Raw genomic sequence first — 20,961 nt, forward strand, 5'->3', positions numbered from 1 at the left:
TTGGTAGCCTAAACATTTGTTTTGATTCATATGGAAGGACAGAATTTGGACCAGATGCTTGAAACAGCTCAGAACCCAGAAGCCCCCATTGTTCTTCATTTAGGTACCTAAATGGTAACAGTTGGGTTTGCCGCTTTCTTGAAAGCTGATCCTTTTGTGTTGAGGCAGCTTCTAGGTTTTAGCCTATCTCTTCCTGGCTATGGAACTTAACTGCAAACATTTTATTCCTGAGTTGTCCCTCATCTATATCCTTCAAGCATTTGCTTATTGTTAGGAGGTCTATTGTTAATATTGCAAGGCTGAAGCCCCTTCAGTGTGTCCTGAATTTTAAAAATACATGTTCCTCACGTTGCTTTCATCCTGGAGACATCCATTCTCTGCATCTCATGCTTTGGTAACACATTTGCGAGGAGTTCAAGCAGAGTGTGGACTCTTAAAATGCTGTACATTCATGCACTTTTGTTGCTTTAGGCTGGCTATCCTATAAAATACAAACTATTGTAGAGGAAGCAGGGCTGTGCACTTTCTTCCATGGAGTATGTTTCCAGTCCTAAAAATCTTCTCAACTGAGCCTAGATGGTTGTCTATCAGTTTGCTTATACTTTAGGGCTAATAATATAAAGATGATCATGAAATACATAATAGCAGGATTAGGTTAAATCAAAATCAAAGCATCTACTGTGCCTTCTTATAGTTAAGAAAATTACAGTAAAGATTAGCTCCCATTTTCACTTAAGTTCTGTATTTCACACAAACACACACACACATAAAATAAAATAAAAGTACCATTTGAAATATTTCTGTGCTGTGGGGTCTCTAAGATGTTGTACATGATTCAAAAACACATTTGGGCTTCATTCTTGGGTTTTAAATTTTAAAAATTTAGATATCATTACTAAAAGGATGAGTCTATTAGTAGGCTTAAAAGATTAAAAGTAAATTATAATGAAAAGGCCCTCATGATACCTTGCAGCCCAAAAGTAGAGAAGATGTGTTGCTTTGAACTAAGATAGTGTCAAGAAATCAAGGAGAAAAATTCAGTTTCCAAAAACTTATCATTATGATTTTGCCAGGCAAACTGCCCCTGTAGAGAAGCAAATACATTTCTTTGGGCAAATCTCCATGACTACGTTCCCTACAGGAATCCCTGTGTAGATCCTGTAGTTTCATTTCCTTCAATAACCTTGACACAGTGCTGTAGTTACTCCATACTTCAGATCTTCTGTCTATATAGAGGACAAAACCAGTATACAGTTTATTATGTATAAACAGAGATAAAACATTCAGGATGTCAAACTAGACTGGGGAGTAGGAGGATTCAAATTGCAATGACAATGCCAGTTGCTAAAAGCTGCGTAATTTACCTATCAAGGTACTTTTCAGTAGGTATGTGTCTCCAAAGAATAAATTGCAATCTTTATTTTACCATCTTAAATAGAGGCATTTTTAACATTTTGATGATTTTTTGAGCCAATTATTGGCAGATGTGCTTTAGCCAACCATATGTCTCGAGGTGATGTACAGATATATTTCTCTGCCTCAACAAATATTCCAGCTTCTTTCCAAATGGTATGTTTGTTTGGCTGATGCACGACCTCAGCCAGCTATTTTTCTGAAATTGAATCCAGATCAAGTGGAATGCCCTGCTGGTTGTATCTCAGTGTTTGCTTTGACCAGTGTTCTTCATCCTAACAGAGAAGGAGTAGTTGTCTGTTTATCTGGAATTTTCAGAACAGGTTCCTGTGTGTTATTCATGAACTTGTTTTACCTTCTTTGAGAGATGCAATTATCACTACCAGTTATCGTTGGGAGAGTATAGCAACATAATTCTGGTAGTATCTTTCTCTACAATATTTTCTTTTTTTTTTAATTCACATTGAAATTATGCAATCCTTCATGAATTGCAAACCTACCAACTGCTGAAACTCCTTTTCCTCTTGTACTGTATTTTATCAACTATATTGTACAATTTATATTGAGTCTCAATAACTTTCATATCAAGTTTCATATTTAACTGCTCCAATGTAAATTTGTCACCCACCAGGAGATATTATGAATTGCCATATTGTAAATTGTCTCTCTAGAAATAAGAAATTCTCTTCTATACTGAGATTTAATTGGAAGAGATTGGGCACCCATATTTTTTTCTTGCCTGTCACTATCTGACTCATTGCCAGGAGACATTCAACAGTTTGGTTCTTTTTGCTGCATTTTCAAGCCTAAATGTAGGCCATCAATATACCTGGATATGTTTCAGTACAGTGGTTATTACATTTCTGTACAGAGCTCTCAGAAATTGTGTGAAAGGTGTTATATAAATGTACAGATTAGAGTGGAGTGGATTGAATAGGACTGGACTCCTGGAATGCACATCACCCCTTACTATGAGTTCTCACAGTGTGGTTAGAGCCAGCCTGTGCTTCATGAATTTTTTTTTGTGATGTCCATTTAACCAATAAATCTGTCATCGCTGACTGGTCTCCATTTCCTCTGAAATAAACAAATCACTATAAGGTTCTTTGAAGCAGCAGACTGCCAGGAAACACAAAAGTCACTTTTGCTTCATCCACGGAGATAAAGTAGTTAGAAAGTGGAAATGAACTGCAACTGAAGGAGCCTCAGTGTTCTCACACCTGCTAGAAAGTACAGTAGATTTCCACAGAGCAGGAATTCAAACAAACCTCAGATCACTGCGTTCAGTGAAAGTAAGCTTGCTTAGCCAAGAAATGAATTGCAGGCCCTTGGAAACTACTTAAAACAAGCCAGTTTCACAGGGACTGAGGAAATTTGAAAGAGTCCAGGAAAGTCTTCTAGGTCTGTGATATCCATTGCATTAGCTGTTGTTTTCCTGGTCCATATTTCTGACTTCCACACTTCCCAGGCTCCATTTTTCAAATAGATGGTCCTCTGCTTGCTGCACTTCCTTTTCATTCCACAGGTCACCCTTTTGGGCCTTGACTGCCTTTAGTGCCAAGTGTTCTTATGTGTAAGTTTGCATCTGCTTTTTCTTTACTCTTGAGCTGGAATTTATTTCATTGCAGTCCCTGTTCCCAACAATCTGTGGCTTAAGTGTTGTCTTCTACCTCTTTTCAATGTGAAAAATTAGTAGTAAAGGCTTTAATTTGTTGTAGTTTTTCGTTGATGGTTTATTTCTGCTCAAAAGGCTGTGGAAGTTAAGCTTCTGACAGGCAAGTACGATCATTGTGAGGAGTAAAAAAAGTATTGATTTTTGCTTCTGTAACTCATTTTTAGGCTAACTTAACTAGCACAGTTTACTTCCTTATAAAATTGAAGGAAAAAGCTTTTGATAAAAGTTTGCAGTTAGTTTAAGTGAAGTAGCTTTAAGCTTTCTTCCCCATAAAAAACTGACTCTTTACTTGAACAAATGTCTGTGACTATAAAAACTACAAGAAGCTTCTAATTAAAGGTGAAATCATGGAAGGAAAAATCACTAATAGAAGAAAGACAATATTTTTAGGAAAATCTAATGAATCTTTGTCAGGAGTGGACTCCTGGCATAGCAGAAGCTGAGAATTTTTAAATGGGACAGTTTTACAGCGTAGTTTATAAATAGTGTTGAAAAACCTTTCACATTTCTTTATCCATCCCATTTTTATGCTTGCTTCTAAATAATCTAAATCTTGTTAAGAGTTTTGACATCAGTATTTCCAATGATTTTTTTTTTCTTTGTTGGAATACTGTTATTGTTGGAAAGCAGTGTTATTATGTGCTTAGTAAAATTCTGTCTTGGATTTGGATTCACAGCCAGTATTTTTTTTTTCCTGTTAGTCCCATAAATAAAATATTAGATTTGTTCTTATTTGAACAAATCCATTTAAATGGTGTATTTTCAGACTTGTGCTGACATTACATTCTATTTTTTATTGCTAGCAAATTTAATACTTCACATTTTGAACTCACAGTACAGTAGAAACTATTCTTGTAATTACTGCAAGTATAACCACAGGTTTCAGCTGTATCCTGTCCAAAGCTCATTCTAACCCCTGTATTCATATTGCCTTCTGATGCTTTTAGTATATAGTGATTTTTGTAAGTTAATATGGACTTTTAAGGAAGTTACAAAGAAGTGACTTAAGGAGACATTCTGGTATCTGTCCCTTCCCTGCCATGGATCAGGTGTTTGCATGTCCCAGCACAGCGCTGAAGTGTCAGTATTTTCATTAGTGGTAATATACCGAACTGCTGAAAGGAATTGAAGAGAAAATGCTGTGTGGAACCAGTGAGATGTGTGGCACCACACCCTGTCCTGACCCATCACAAAACCTCATGGGATGGTGGGATGGGGCTTCCCTTCCTCTTTTCTTTCTCTTTGTCTGTATTAATAATGGATTGCATTAAAGATGGGGAGATATAAACCAGACCCATAGTAAAACGGTGTAAACCTACACCAAAAGGAGTATGGCTATAGTGGAAGATACTAAATCTGATTTTGGATAAAAAAATTGCGGCTCCAGATGATCACATATATTTTCTAGTTCGTGTTTAATCCCATGTGGGTTTTTTTGTCAGTAACAAAACAAAAGCAAGGAAAAGAAAGGCATGTATGTATCTGCCATTTAGATGACATTCCTACAAAATATACTACTCATTTAAAAAAATGGAATTGCTTTCCAAATTGCAATTGCCAGAATATTCTGAAATGAATCCATGTGCAAACTGAAAATGTGCTTACAGATGATTTTTCCAAAGTAATTTTGGTAGCTTTAAGACCTGGAAAGGCCCTTTTGTTGAAACTATACAACTGTTTAGGTCTTGATATATCACAGACAAAATGTGTGATCAACATGAGCAAATAATGAAATGGGGGGAATAATCAAAAATCCCAGGAAAGATTATAGAAGTTGAACTTGTGAAAAATACTGTTTCAAATCTAGCCTTTGTTTGTTTGTTTCTGAGAGGCTTCATTACCAATAAAAGCCGATGATTGTTCACATGAAGAAACATCTGCACATCTGTATATCAGTCAGGTAGCATGTAGCCTTCTGCATGAATGGGAATCCTGGTTTTGTCACTTCAAGCTGAACTATAAAAGAGAGGAAAACCACCATAAGATTAAATAAACTCAGGTGTAGCTAAAGGAAGTGTGAATAGAATTGCATAAGGATTCTTTGATTATGTCCTTAGATGATTTATTAGCGTTACTGCTAAAGCACCTTGTTACAGGAAGAAAGAAATTTTGAGGGCCACTAAACACTTAGCTCTACATTAAAGGCGCTTCAAGGAATATTAGTTATACAACAACTATGAAGAATGTTTCTGCATTTTACTGAGCAAATTAAGAATCACTTCTCCTATTGATTAATTTAATATCTCTGAAGTTCTAATGAATACAGTGAAGAAGCAGATTTTTTTCCAGATCAAAAATAGTTGGATGAAGTAGTGCTAAAATTGGATCTTCAAGGCATTTTCAGTAATACTCAGCTCAAAACTTTGAAACTTCTGTTTTTATTTTGATAGCCAGTTTTGTAACAGTTAAATATTTTTGAATTCACTGTTTACTTAAGCTTTCAAAAAAAATTGACCTGAAAAAAACTATTGTGCAGACAGCATAAATCCAGTAAGAAGGACACATTCATTAAAGAGTTGGACTCTATCATGCTTGCGGATCCTTTGCATCTCAGATTATTCTGTGATTCTGTGATCCTTTTCTAAGAATTACTCCAGTCACGGAACCTAAGTTTGGAATGATTGGACGAGCTCCGTAAGCATCAAAAATGTTCAGGTGTTCAGAACAAAAACTACAGTTGGTTTTTTTAAGGTTGGTTCACCGTTTATATTTATGCCAGTTGAGTACTTTTAGAATGAGATGAACTAAAATAATAAAGAGTTTTTAGGATGTTTTATGAGAACTGAAAGATGTCATATTCATGAATTCTATATGCTAATATGGCAGAAAATAATTAGCTTCTTTCTGTGTGTAATTCATAGACTTTTGTTTGTGTTGTGTATATGTGCATAACTTATTAAATCAGGGTTAAGAGAGCTTTTGGTCTGCTGCTATAAACTATGAATTCTGAAGCCTCGCTTTTATGGGAATGGAGATTCAGTGTTGGTTGGAAAAAAGACGTGGCTCTGCATTTATGAGCCTTTCACACTCCTAAGTTTTAGAATTGTTTCAGTAGAGCACAGTTGTCTTGGAAAAGTCTTGGAGAGAAAATGCTGCTAGGTTGCTTATTCTATTTCTGCTGGGGTCTTTAAACAGCTGGAGAGAGACCTTGAGGCAAACTTCTTACTTCAAAGGGGAGCTGGTGTGCAGAGCAGGAAAGGAAAGTGGTCATGTGAATCTTCACGCTAAGCAGACTACTTGAGTGTTTATGTAGCAACTCAAATTTTTTTGAGGATGCGTGACTTAATACCTGCATATGCATTACATCAGTTAGCAAATTCTGCTCATTGGTGCCTGCTTTGTTTCGGGTAGGACAGGGCATAATCTTCATCATCTGGAGAGAGAGTTAAGCACGATGAGCATCAATCCAAGCAAATACACAGGGGCTAGGCAGTGACAAGGGCATCTGCCTGCACATCTTAACATCGGGATGAGGGGGAGTGAGGCGGAAGGCATTCAGAGAGGAGGATGCATTTCAGACTAGTACTTAGGTCCTGTCTAGAGTCAGCTATGATTTCTCCAAGTGATGACTTACACAGGATAGAACGTTGCCATTTCCTACATTTTTCTTAATATCGATTTAGAATAAACGAGGAGCTGAACATAATTTTTGGCACTTGAACGTTATTGCCTTACTGCTTTTTGACTACTTTTTTAGAACTATTGAATGTTTTGACAAAGGAATGGTAGAGATAGTCCAAGATATTGTACTCATAATGATTCACAAGGTTCTGTATCTGAGAGAAAAGTCTGTAATAACCAGTAAAAATGGAATAGGTACATTTTAAGATCAATAGCAGCAGAAGATGTAGAGAAATGACTAAAATGGAACAGCATTTTGTTTCATCAAAAGTAATTTTCCTTAGAAAAATGGGTACAAAAAGCAATGTACTTTTCTGAGCACTTTCTACAACTTTCTTTTCTCACACACTGGGAGTTGGGAACAACTTATTGTTCATATCCTGTATGTGTGCTCTGTGGGATTGTGACTTGCAAACAGGTTTTCAGAACTGTTTTTGAGCTAATGAATTTTGTACACTATGTGCATTCTTTTGCCAAATTTAAATATTATTTTGATTCCCTTACACATCTCTTGTGTGTATAGGGAATTTCAAAATATCTGTCTTCTCAATATACTTAGGGAGATGAAAATCTGAAAATCGATCAGTGATCTTACTCCTTGGCAGCTTGACATATGAATTGCCTAAAAATAAATGTCTGGTTTTTAGTTATCTTATTGACAAATGGTTATCTTGCATCTGCAATGACACCCACATAATTTCAGAAATTGTTGCCGCCCTGGGACCATTTTTGGATAATTGTTATTTCTGCTTCCTAAATATATTTCTGGTATTTTAAGTCAGATTTCAATCTGTAATGATCTCTTCATCTGTCTAAATTCTTAGAGCTTATGAAAGGAATAGATCATGCCTACATTGCATTTGTCATGTATAAGACACTCTGATTATACCTATAAAAACTGGAGCTTTCAGCGGGTAAATTACTGTGTAGCTCAGCAGATCTGGTGTCTACTGACAATGCTCTCACAAAAGGTTTGCACACCTTCTCAAAGATGTCTATAAAGGTTTGCTAAGGACTATATATCATTTTCATGTTGCTTTTCCCCTATTTATTCTTGGTTTAGACCCTAGCATGTTTCCTTTCCTTAGGCCTTTGTTGAGCCTAACTCTGAGGATATTGCATATTTTGACCTTTTCCTATGATTCTTTAATTTCTCTCAACTTTTGAGAAGAAATACATGCTTTTTTTGGTCATAAGCATACTAAACATTCAAAATCAGACCACTTGAGAAAACCATTTTGACGTGGAGAAACAGACCGTGCTGCCATTGTCGCCGTAGTTGTGCCTCGGTGGGATGGGATATGAACATCACCTTACACCCTGTCAGTAGATCTTTAAAACTACATCATGCACAATCTGAATCTTCTTTGCCCTTCTATTCCCTGAACTGTTCTTTAAAATGTGAATTTTGTTCAATAATATTTCTATGTAAAAATGGTCTATAATTATAAAAAAATTGTCAGTTCTTGCCACACTTTACTTGAACAAGGTTCAAAGTCTTTTCCAAAATGGGAACAGTTGTTGATGGACTGTGAGAATAAGTTGAAAGGAGGTTGTGAGATTTTCCCTGTCTTTACTTAAAGGCTGCTCTGGTATAATGCCCAAGAGGATAACAGCTAGGGTGCAGTGATGAACATTTTCACTTGTTTGTTACCACCATGAAGAAGTGGGGTGCAAGCATATGATAGATCTATTGTCAGCTCTTGGTAGCATGGACTTTGCTTTGATGGATTGCAGGGTCCAGTCCAATGAGGAAGCCCTTTAACCATCACTGCTGCACTAATGCAAAAGAATAATGTATTTGGAACTTTGTCTCATTCTTTTTGGGCATACATGTCTTTATGCAAAAAGAGAGCTTCTGGGATCTTTCTACAGTTTTTGAAACAAAAAAATGTCCTCCTACATGGGGAACTAGCATTTCTAGCTTAAATCTTTGATTGAATTGTTGTCTTTTCCAAGTCACAGTATAAAAACATATTTATTCATTTACTTCTCTTTATGTCTTAGTAGTGTCATGGATGAGTGTTCTGATAATGCCCTTTTTCTGAGAATCAATGATGAATATTTTAAATTAGTAACAAACTGTCTGAAATGAGCTCCTATTACCTGTCAGAGCAAATTAAAGTAAGTTAAATCAAATCTAATCAGATTCAGTTCTTAACTGATTAAAAAGCACTTTTGACATATTATGATACTCAAAAGAAAGTGGGGATCTTTCCAGTAGTTTGTGAGGGGCAGGTTCTATTTACAGACAGGACACCACCCACACAAATAAACCTATGTGGCCTGCATGATAAGTTATGGGTGAATTAATGTTCTGTTGAAGGATATTTAATTTGAACTTCTTATCTGTTCATTATTGATGCAATCCAAGAAGGAATGACTGGTGGTTTTTTGATGTTCTCAGCTGTGTCTATATAGATGTCTTCTCATTTTGTCCACAAAACTGAAGATTATCTTGCATGGCAGTTACTCAAGACAACTTTTTATTATGTCAAGGACATACTTCATAAGATGACATCACAAAAATGACTGAAGAAAGAAAGGACTTGATACTGAGATTTTGAATAAGGACTAGATCCATTTTAAAGAGGTGTATTAGGAATGAAAGGCATCATTGAAAAATGGGTTCATTTGTGCATTTTTGAATAACACCAAATAAGTAAGCAGTCCAAACCCCAAAGCAGAGTAACTAAATGATGTAGCCAATGAGGTCTTTTAGGATGAAAGTAGACCCAAATCTCCCTTGGAAATAAAGGAAGAAAACAAAGCACACACACAAAAAAAACCCAAACGAAAAACCCTAACCGAACAAAAAAAACCCCAAAACAAACAGAAAAACCCAAAACAAAAAAGCAAAAAAAAACCCCAAAAAACCCAAACAAACAGAAAACCCAACAAAACCAAAACCAAAATGAAAAAAGCAAACCCCACCCCCCAAAAAAAACCAACTAAAAAAAAAAAAAAAGAAAGAGAAAAGTCAGACTTTAAACTACAATTCTAGAAGCCATGTACATGGTTTATCCGGTGGGTTAGTTGATATAAAATGATACATAATACAAAAATAATTGATTCTTTTTTGTTTGTTTATATTTCAAGGCATGAGAAGACACAGATTTCCTGCTTTCAAAAAAAAGTGAAAATATATGAGAGTAGGAAGGCACCAAATTGTGTTTAGAAAAAGCTTAATGTTCAGCTAAATGCACAGATGCATAAACTAAACACTTTTTATGCTTATACCACTGTTTATATAGTAATGAGGATTTTCCATCAGTTTTCATCAGTTAAACAGTAGCTGTCTTTTTGCTGTTTAATGGAAACAAGGCAGTCCTGCATAACAACATCAGATGTATTAGCATGTTATGGTCTGATTTTTCATATCAGTTCAGCATAGCTATAACCATAACAGAACAACATTTTAACTTCCTTTCCTTTTGATTTTTGACTCGGATTTTTGAACTGAACTGGATCCAATTTTACTTAAGGAGAAGGCTGGATTTTTGGATGATAGAGAAAATCAATATCCAGTTTTTCTTTATGTTTTGAAAGATGGAGAATTCTTGGTTATGGCTAGGAACAGCTGCCAAATGCTCTAACACCAGCAAAAATTAACTGTTTACTCAAACTGATGTTTATATCTGTTCAAGTAGATTTGGTCCATGTTTTCAGTGCCCTAGAGACCTATAAATCCCCTGGAAAACATCACAACAATGTGAAAGAACCCGGTGCAGTTATTCAAAAAGAACCATTTTTGCAGGGATCTGCTGTACCAGAGCATGCTCAGTCCAGCCTCTAAGATAACTCCAAGCCTTGGTGACATTTGTTCTACTGACTGGAGTCACTAGGGAATGCAAAAAGGAGGGGAGATGCAAGTCTTGCTAGTTGCACACTTTAAATAGCCAGACAGCAAGCAGATGAATCCTAAATATGCTGTGCTACGAAGGAGCTCTAAGCAGAACTATGGATAAGAGAGAGAATGAAGTTGTTCAACACTTTACAGCTGACTCTTGACACTTTGTCATGCAACAGACAGTTGAGATCAGATGGTTCAGGTTTTGTTTTGCATCAGTAGAAACTATCAGTGAGTATATTGCAGGGGTGGTTATGAGAAGCAAACAGTCCCTTGATCACAGGTGTCCCCTTTGCCTCTGGATACTGAGCAGCAAAGGCAAGAGGCTCATACTCGGTGGGGTTATCAGTGTTTATAAAAAGATTGGAAATGGTCTTTCAAAGATGTGTAATTTTAAAATAAGGTACCCTTGATAAAAATAGTGTAATATCTAATAATTTTATTCAGTTGGGTGGAATTTCAGTGACTGAGTAGTTTGAAAGTAAATGGATAAAGTTTTATATTAAAAGGAATAATGCCCCAGGGCTTGTGCTTGTGCCTAAACTACAACTCTTTCTTTTTTGAAAGCTTCAGACCTTTATTCCACTTCTGTAGATTCCTCCTGAATTTGAAAGCTTTTTCAAAGCTGCCAGACCAAAGTTCAGGAAGTATTTTTTGAGGTTTAGAAACAGATTTATCTATCTCCCCTCCTCACCCCATTAGCACAGGCAAATGCAGCGTGCATTATTGTTGCATGAAGTCCAGCCCTGAAATTGCTGGTTACCAGGAAACACTGGGATTTCATTGTTGCTTCGAGCGTCTGCTTTTTAGAGTGTACTCCTGCATCCTTCAAGTAGGTATGCTAATAATTTTATTGGCATTTTTTCCCCTGTTTCTGAGATCTGATAATCTCAAGTATTGTGTCTATTCTTACTGCAGAGAACCAACCCTAGATTATAGGAATGGGAAGAAGAGCAAAGAAATGCAACACCAATTTTATTTTCGTAGAAAGATGTAGTTCAACACTTATCAAAGTCAAAAGGCAGGACAATGTGTTACCTCCAGCTGCCAGTCATTAGTGGAGGTGACAACTGATCACATTAGAGAATGTGGGTACTGATTTGAAATGTTTTATTTGTACAATTAAATAGGCTCTTAATTTGTTTTTGGTGTTACAACTTCTAGGACAAAGAAAAAAAGTTATACCATGAAACTTTTATCTTCAATATTTATGAATGTTTTTTAATTTTCTTATCCCAGTAGAAGTAGGTATTTGAAATGAGCTTTTTTAAAAAGAGTAAAACAAATACTGTGTAGGATTGTAAATAATAGATAATATTTACTAGGCTTTGACATGCACTGTCAGAATATTTCATTAGCACAGTACTTTACTAGGAAGGCCTTTATTCTCCAGCTTATAGGCAGCAAGCTGTGGGAGGTGAGTGATGGAAGAGTCAGGCCCTATTATTTAACATTTGTTTGCCAAATGGTCTCCCTGATTGGAGAAAACAAAAGTTTAAATTTTTTTTCATTCTGTATGAGTTTAATGATCACAGAAAGACTTTGCATTACTGACAAAGAGTTAGAAATAAACCTGGAGAAAAATTACGTGGATATGGGGTTTAATTATTGGATGTTTTTGGGTTTTGATGTTTCTTTTCTTTTTTTTTTTTTTTTTTTTTTAGCATATTTCTTCTTAATGGGCTTGCTTGAGACCAGAACTTTATATACACACTGACATGTTTGCACAACCAGTCCCTTGTTACCATATTATCTAAATAAAAAATTAAGTCTTTGTAGGGAATATCAACTCCTTTGGAAGTAGTAGTCCATTTTTAAAGTTAAAAGAAGGCTTATAATTTTCAATTACTGTAACTATAGACTCACTATCTATCATGTAAAAGGGAACAGTACAAGTATGGCATAAAAGTTTGCCATCTCAAAAGCTGTACTTGAACATATACTTGAAGTCACTTCCCTTTTGGGAAGTGCCATTTTCTTGCACAGTAATCTTAAAATTTAGGAAGGCCTCCAAAAAATTATGCTATATCTTTTTGCTCACATGAAAGTTGAAGGTTTGGTTGTTTTTTTTTTTTAAATTGTACTCTGCCAAAGCTTTCATTTATGAATTACAGGCTGTGACTATATAAATTGATTGTTAGCCATCAAGAAAAATTAGTCATCAAAAAGCCCTCCCAGACTGTAAAATACATAGTAAAATATATCTAGAAGAAAATTTAAACCTGCATTATTGGCTAGACTTTATTTCTTTTACAGATTCATTTCCTTCACCCAATATTCTATTTAGAGAAGTATTTTGGGTTTTCAGTTTAATTATGTGAGCGCTTTTCCATCCTTTACAATTGTACTCTACAGGTTGAAAATGAAATTGTGTTAGCATCAAACATGACAATTCCATTGGGTGTTTTTTAATGGATTCTGCCATTTGTGATAATTATTTAAGAAAACAAAAAGAAAGGAAAATATGGCATGGTGCTAAAGAGGGAAACTATTAGGGTAAGTCAAAACCAGCTGATATTCAGAACTTCCATAGCAGTCATTAGGAGGGTTTCTACCTCATGTTAACAGACAGTAATAGTTTTAAGTGGAAAATGAAACTTTCATGGTTGGCCTAAAAGCCAGTGGTATAAATAGTTAAAACACCTGAAAAATTTTATTTTACAACCCCTTTTATTTTGGCTTTCCCTGAAAGACAGGTAATTCCATTTAATTGTATGTGTGAAAGTACTTTTCACTGATTTCCCAGTTTTATAGTGGGAAAAGGCTTCAGCACAGTGTTGTAAAGTAAACTGTGAATGAAATAATAGAAGACACCCAGAAAAGCAACCCTTTTGGGTATGAGACAGTGTGTGTGTGTGTGTGTGTGTGTGTGAGAGTTTTTCTGTTTGGAAAAAAAAGTCTGGATATGTGCTCAGGTAGGTTATGAGCACAGCTGGGCCTGTTGGCTTCATTTTAATGCTTTCTGAGGGATAATAAGATTTACAAAACTTGTCACCAAAACATATGCAGGCAAATACATTTGCACAGAAATCTATATTTCTTAAAGACCCAGACAGAGATTACATTTGTGTCTCATGGTGAAAGCTGTAATGCCACACCAGCTGAGCCATGTCCAATAGGGACAGCCACTAAGGCAGAGAATGACCACATGGAATTGCTTGTGGGGGTTGTGACACTCATCAAGACTGTGAAATGGTAGGTGATTTGTGATGCTGCAGCTCTGCAAGGTGCTACATGCACTTAAGGGGCCAGTTATGGGTGTTTAAAAAGGACAGGTTTTAGAAAGAATAAAAACATTTCAAGCAGACTGAATTTTTAAAAAAAAATTGGGAAAGGGCACACTAACACAGGATTAAACAGAAGTATGGGATGTTAGATTTGCTCCAGACACTGCTTTTTTTCTGTCATATGTTCAACATATATAAAATTTTCACTACATCACTAAGGGGTCCCAAATAAATCTGTTTTGTGATGAATGGGGAAAAAAATTAGCTAGTGTAACACATGTGGAAGAATTACATAAAAAATACCAATGTGAAATGACTTCCTGTTTCCTGTAGCAGCAAAATAATTCTTAGAAAGAGTTAAAGTGGAATTGTTGGTAACCATTTATATTTTCCTTTGTGTAACTGTATCCTGAAGCTTTGAAAAGATGCGTGAGTTAAGCAATATGGAGCCCTCAAGAAACTATTAAACTGCTGTAAAGTGTTTCAACTTTTATTGCTAAGTATTGAAAACTAAAATCCTTGATTCTTTGGCTTATGTGAAAAGTATTTATTTTTTTGTTCAGACAGGAGGCAATTATGCAATTGCAATAAACTCTTTTTGAAAAGCAAAAGTAGAAGTCAGCATAATTTTGACTGTAAGTTCTGCCTCTATATTTTGAAAAAATATATATGAAGGAGCCTAAGAAAATACTCTTTATTCAACTCAAGATGTCTCATGATCCTACACAAAGTAAACTGGTACTTATAATGGGAGCAAGATCAGCACTGATACCCCTGTCATTGAGAAGAGATTCCTCCAAGATTCTTGAGCTTCTCCAGTTTGCTCACTGTAATTTGGGGAAGAACTTGGCTTGTCCTAAGAAACTGGCCCAGATGGCATGCTCTTTTCTAGGCCGTTTGCTCTAGTGAAGGTACAATGATGTGGTCTGTTGCAGGACCTACAAAAATTACTATAGATTCAGGCTTTTACTTTTTTCTAATGTAAGGTCTTGTATGTGAGGGAGGAGTGGTGGCAACAACACTCTCTAGCACACCAAGTATGGAAGAAAGAGCTCTAGGCTATACATTTGGTGAAGTCTGTAATCAAATTACACCTCGATTTCTGTAAACTATGGATAATGTGACTAATATGTAAAAAAAATTGAAACCTATTTGCAGAAATAAGTAGAAAGAACTAGAAAAGAGAAAAAAAGAAAGAAAAAGTAGTAGCAGAAAATTAAATAATTGACATTTTTCCATGAAGTAACTAAGTAAACACATTAAAAATGTTTTATTCACTGATTCAATCAGTATCCACAAGGTCTGTGCTTTCCAAGCAACAGAATTATTATCAAGTGCTGACTGCCATTTGGGAAGCAAACATAGCTAGTTTTGCATTGGAATGTACTGCTGCTTAAATATAAAGGACTTTTAATGGAAATGTGAAAGCACATAAAACTAATGGCCATTTATATAAAGAAGTTAATATATAAAAAAAAGGTTTCTAAAATGCATCACTTGACATATGTTCCCATCCTGCTGTGATTTGGAGTCTAATACAGTAACAGTGTCAGTCTGGCTTTACAGAGAAAAGAAATAATATAATAATCTATTTTCATGATGTTTAAATTCTAGGTAGCACATGCAGGAAGCATACTGGTATATTTTGTTATATTAGTGGTGACCTTTTTGGCAGCCAGTCACTGCAACATTTTTTTCTACTCCTTACCCACATCTCAATTTTTGCTGGCAATATCTTAAGCTAGAAGTATAGCATTTTACGTCATATGAAGTGGAGCAACCACAACTATATTTTGCCTAAGGAGGCAAATCTACAGATATCTGAGAGAAAGCATTTTCTCAAAAAGCTTACTGGCCAAAGGATTAAATGAACCATAGTGCATTTTTATCACTTAAGTATCTTAGGTTTCCTTATTTTTTATTTTTTTTTTTAATGTGAATTATAGATGTTTTTTTATTAAACCTGAGTCCCAGGACACTGTTTAGTATTTTTGGCAGGACAAGAGTCTCTGATTTGCAAAGCTAAAGTGAAAAACTACAACCTATCATTTTAGGGAGATAAGACTGAGAGGGGATTATCAAAGTAAATTCTGCGTGTCTTACGCTCTTTTCTCAAGTAACCACTTCCCTACAGTTTGTAGTGCTTTAGATCTTTCAAATCTTGGCAGAGAAGATCTATTTTCCCAAGTATTTTTATACAATAATGTAGTGCCAAAAGGAATATTTTAATGCTTCCTTGGAGTTCTGATGCAGCTCGTCTCCAGGGAAGAACTTTCATCAGAATGATGAGGATGATGATGCCTGAGGTATGTGTAGTGTTTGGGGTGGGTTTGGTTGCTCTTCCCTTTTATTCTTTTCCTCTTGGTAGGAAAGAGTCTCTGTGGGAGATGTCTAGGAGGTGAGAGTCAAGAAAAAAGGGAAATTATATATACTTCTATCTCAACTAGTGTTTTCTTCACTTGTCGACTTTTGTTCTAAGAGGCATGGAAAATCTTTTGGTTTAATTTTATAGGTTAGCCTTTACTCTGGAAGATTCACTCCTAATCATTGGGGAGATGGTCCTGGCAGGTCTCAATGTCATTTAATGAAGCTCCTCTATATGAAAGCAAGTTATAAAACTCATCTGGTAAAAAGGCAGAAAAGTAGCACATGTTATTTGATGCTGCTTGTAAGAGATGTATCTGTAGAATGTATCTGCAAATGGGAATTGTCAATCCCAATGGATGAAATGTCATATCAAAATGCAATCTGTAAAGTTATTTTCAGAGAAATCCTGTCTCCTATAATAAGCTGTGATTATACACACACTTTGGTCAGAGAGTAGTGTCTTCCACATGAAGACCTACTCACTAGGGGAATCATATGAGACAATACATATGTTGTCTTCCATATCTGCATGGTTTGAAGAAGCAGTGACCTGTACATGCTATATAATTAGAAGGTTTAAGCAGAAGTATCTTCAAGAACCTGTAGCATTAGCTGCTACAGTGTTAATGAATCAATGTTTCCAACACTGTAGTATAATTCCTAGACTTGTACTTTCAGAAGGCAATAATAAAATAATGTTGGCAGCAACAGCTAGTAGGTAATAGGTTAGGACAGTATATAGTGTGTTTCAGAATACCTACAGGTTTTGCTGTGCCAGGTCAGTGTGTTTTTTGGGTGCAGATATGAGGCTATTTTAAATTGTTAATTGTCACAGACTGTTGGAAAGCATTAACTCAAAAAGCAAAAATAGTTAGCTTTCATTAGACTGAAGAGAAGGGTTCATGTAGTTTTGACATCATACTTGTGCTACTGTGCAGTTTTTCCCATTTGCACATGCAAAGTTGTTAATTATGGAAATTATTTGTTCCAATATTTAGTGAATTGCAGCTACAGAAATACTTTCGATGATGTTCTCAAAAGAGGCACTCAGACTGAGTGTTCAGTTATTTGGAAGTATACTTTTTCACTAGGCAAAGTGTTTTAAAAACATTATTTAAATGACTAAGAAGGGAAGGAAAATCATGAAACAAATATAGATTAATAAAATCTGCAGCATTCGATGCAAGTAGAATTAGGTGCATCAAAGGAAACAGATACATAGCCTTTTTTTTTGTGTGTGTGAAGATTATACACAACAGTAGAGAGTAAGGATTTAACTTATGATCCTGCTAAGTGAAGAATGGTGATTTGGATACAGGGTAAGTTTTCGTATTAATTCTGAGCAACTTTGAATTGAAAATTTTAAAAAAAAGGTCATATCAAAACTTCATAATATTCTGTATTAAATATCAAAAATGTCTGAAAGTGACTATTTCTGGGTAAATCTTGCTTTCACATCTAGTTTCTGGCAAAAAAAATATGAACCATATGGAGATCTTTATGCCATCTCCTTGCTACTTTTCCCTTAGTTCATATTGCTCATATCTCAAAAGAAAAAAGAAAAGCAAGCAAACATTTTAAATTTAATCACATATTATTATTGTGTTCTATTTATTTCTAGAAGCTTCTTGTACATATTAGTTATTTAAGCAAATGTTAAAGTTTTATTTTTGAAAGAAATATTCTTTCACACAACATTAAACTACTCAGAAGTAGCAAGATTTTTGTTTTTATTACTTTGCATAGATTGCTTAATTTTGAAGTAGATACCTGTGTAGTAGTTGTTTTCTGCAAACACTTGATCATCATTTATAGGAAGATATGCAATTAAGAACATTTAGTTTACTCAACTTCACTATAAGTTAATAGTGAAATAAATTCAAAAATAGTTTGCTAGTGCTAGGGGCTTTTCAAGGTTAAGTGTTAGAAACTGTCAGTGAAAGTGGAAAACCTGAATATTGAACAATAAAGAATAAATTCTTACGGCTTTTTGGTCACCAATCATTAGTGGTTATTGCCACTACCCAGTCTCACTGTGGCTGTCAGGATCTGAAAACTTTCTGTAACTACCAATAGAACACTAGGAATCTAATTTCTTTTTGAAAATTTTTGTGCGTGTATTTATTTTTATTTTTATTTTAATTTCAATTTTTGTTTTTGTTTTTATTTTTATTTTTATTTTTATTTTTATTTTTATTTTTATTTTTATTTTTATTTTTATTTTTATTTTTATTTTTATTTTTATTTTTATTTTTATTTTTATTTTTATTTTTATTTTTATTTATTTATTTATTACTGGTATTAACTGAATGTTCTTTTCTATCTGAGAAATGAAGGTATGTCAGTTTTTGAACTAATCCAGAAAAAAAATAGGTGTTTCTTAGACATTTTACCTTTGATTCTGATCCTACCTGGTTAATAGCAGATCTCTGTGCCATAGATATTCCCACCAGTCTCTTTCCATGTTCTGTGATCAGCCCTTTTTTTTTTCCCCCCCTAGGCATGTATGAGAAGTAAAAACAAAATTATCACTGTTCATATTCTACACATAGGAGTTCAATCCTGTGTTTGCTTCACATGCTTCAGCTCTTGATGTAGAAAGAAGGAACTCTGGTGCTAGAATACAAATGTTGGGATTAAGAACAAACCTTCCCTTAAAGTAAAGCAGAAGTAACTTTTGAGGGTGGGGAACAGTGTGATTAGGAATGTTTTTTAAAAATAAATCTTGAGCTGTTATTAAACTTGGCAGAAATCTAAGTCTTCAAAGATTTGTGGAACAGCCATTTATAACTCTGAATGTCTTTCCAAATGGTACCTTCTTACATCAGTTACCAACAAGCATTTTTGTTTAACAGGACATATTAAAGATGCTGCCTGTAGTTTTTGAAAAGTGATAAAAACAGTTCTAAGAAAAGGCATGACCTGCATCCCTCAAAGGAGTGTTTAACTGCCTACATTACTTGACATCCAAAGAACAAAGGTTTCCAAAAGAGAGACTGATAAGGTACAAATACCTGCATGTAGGCTACATCTTCTGAAAGTGTGCCAGAATTTGTCTGGCAGAAGGTGGAAGACAGACAATATAGATTACTGTATTTTTCATCAAGTGGTTTGTACCATCTGTATGTATTTTATGTGTGCCTTTTGAGAGGCAAGTAGTCTAACTGAGTTCCCTCTAGGCTTTGTTCTCTGCCTCTACACCTACCACTTGGCATAAGATGTAGCCAGTAGAAGAAAACTAAGGTTCTTGGGACCTTTTTCTTGCCTTAGTTGCAACAGCTGCAAAACAGATGTAGGTTGATGTGAGTTCTGCCAAGAATCTCTTCCAAGTCTCCCACCCATTTTCCACCAAAGAGAAGCTAGTCAGGTGATATGAACAGAGTCCTGAAGGTCAGAAAGAGATGGAAGTTCCCAATCTTGGCTTGATGGAGACTGTTAAAAAAACCCCAACCAATTAGTAAACCTAGATTCTTTCTCCTTGGAAATTAAAATGACCATAAATTTTAAAACTAAAATTCCAGACATTAATAGGACATAGAAGGCAACCTGTACATGAACCACAGCAATACTGCAGTGAGCAGGTCAGATGACAGTAAGAGACTCATGATCACCGAACTAGTATCCATTTAAGTCTCTTTTTTCTTGATATATTTTCAATATCTCAAATCCATTGAGTAAAATATTATTGTCTTGCTGGCCATAGTTTTATTGAAACAGATTTCTTAGGATTCCAGTTGCATTAACCTCAGTATTGAGAAGGAGTCAGCTTTCTGTACCTGTCCAGGTTTCTGTGTACCTCTCCAACTTCTGCTTTCAGCAGTTTGAATACACGTGGTTTTTAGTGTATTCCAACTATTACAAATCAAACAATGATATTCTCAAAAACAAAAAAGTTAAATCCTGGATGTTTTCCACTGTGTATGTCAGTCTGCTGGTGGAATCTTGCTGCTGACAAAACTATGGCTTTCAGGTATTTAGAATTCAACATTGAATTAAAGGTAGTATCCAGCAATGGAAGAAATGTCTTAATAACCAATAGTCCTAGAGTGCTTATATTTGCACAGGATCTGTGTGGGCTAACATTGATAACAGTTCTGAATCCTCTCTATTGGCAAAGATGATGGACATATGCTACTCATGCAGTTATATTCCCCTTTCCTTTTCCCAGTATTCATCCCCTTCCCTTTTCAGTATCCCAAGAATCATTGTCTCTGAATGTTATGAAAAATCATTTGCTGCTGTACAGAAAAGCTGTTCTCCTCATGGAAACATCTGCTTTCAAAAATTGCTATGTTACAAGTCTCAATCACTTGCAGAGATCAGTATCGTCCTGGGGGACATTCAGATAGGTACTCCTGAAGTTTTTTCCTTCAAATAGTCACAATAGAAGTAGCTACCAATGTTTCATAGCCTTGAACCCTCTTTCTGTTGTGTATCCAGACTTATGTCTTCATTTCTAGCATTGAATTTTCAATATGGTATCAGTGTCATATGTGGGAACATTACTTTCATTGAAGGACACAACCTGTAGTCTGGAAAGCAGTGAGCCATGGGATCTTTCTTACATCAAGTACTGACATGGGAAAACTTCTTGGCTCACAACCTCACACAGGCACAGGATGACCAGGACAGTTATAAGAGAGCTTTAGAAATTACTTGCATGAAATTAATTTCTGTGTCACACTGCAGATGAGGACTATGCACACTATCTGCTTTCAAACCTGTATGAAATACGTCTGGTAAGCCAAAATGGCATAATGATTTAGGTACCTCTCTTCAGTGATTCAATGGAATGGGCATAAAGGGGT

At 35.3% G+C, this 20,961-nt stretch overlaps 1 protein-coding gene and 1 long non-coding RNA gene across 3 annotated transcripts in view; one reads left to right on the forward strand and one right to left on the reverse strand.

The window, feature by feature from the left end:
• The window catches only part of MEOX2 (mesenchyme homeobox 2), a 54,277-nt gene that overhangs the window by 17,775 nt on the left and 15,541 nt on the right, over positions 1–20,961 (forward strand). The window lies entirely within an intron of this gene.
• Positions 1–20,961, reverse strand: part of LOC111924276 (uncharacterized) — a 57,387-nt gene that overhangs the window by 5,486 nt on the left and 30,940 nt on the right. For both annotated transcript variants that reach the window (XR_015277647.1, XR_002861563.2), the window contains exon 4: positions 4,930–5,044. This is a non-coding gene — a long non-coding RNA (uncharacterized LOC111924276). The remainder of the gene's footprint in view (positions 1–4,929; positions 5,045–20,961) is intronic.

Source organism: Cyanistes caeruleus, chromosome 1 (assembly GCF_971803275.1).
Source record: "Cyanistes caeruleus chromosome 1, bCyaCae1.hap1.1, whole genome shotgun sequence".
NCBI classification, from domain to species: Eukaryota; Metazoa; Chordata; class Aves; order Passeriformes; family Paridae; genus Cyanistes; species Cyanistes caeruleus.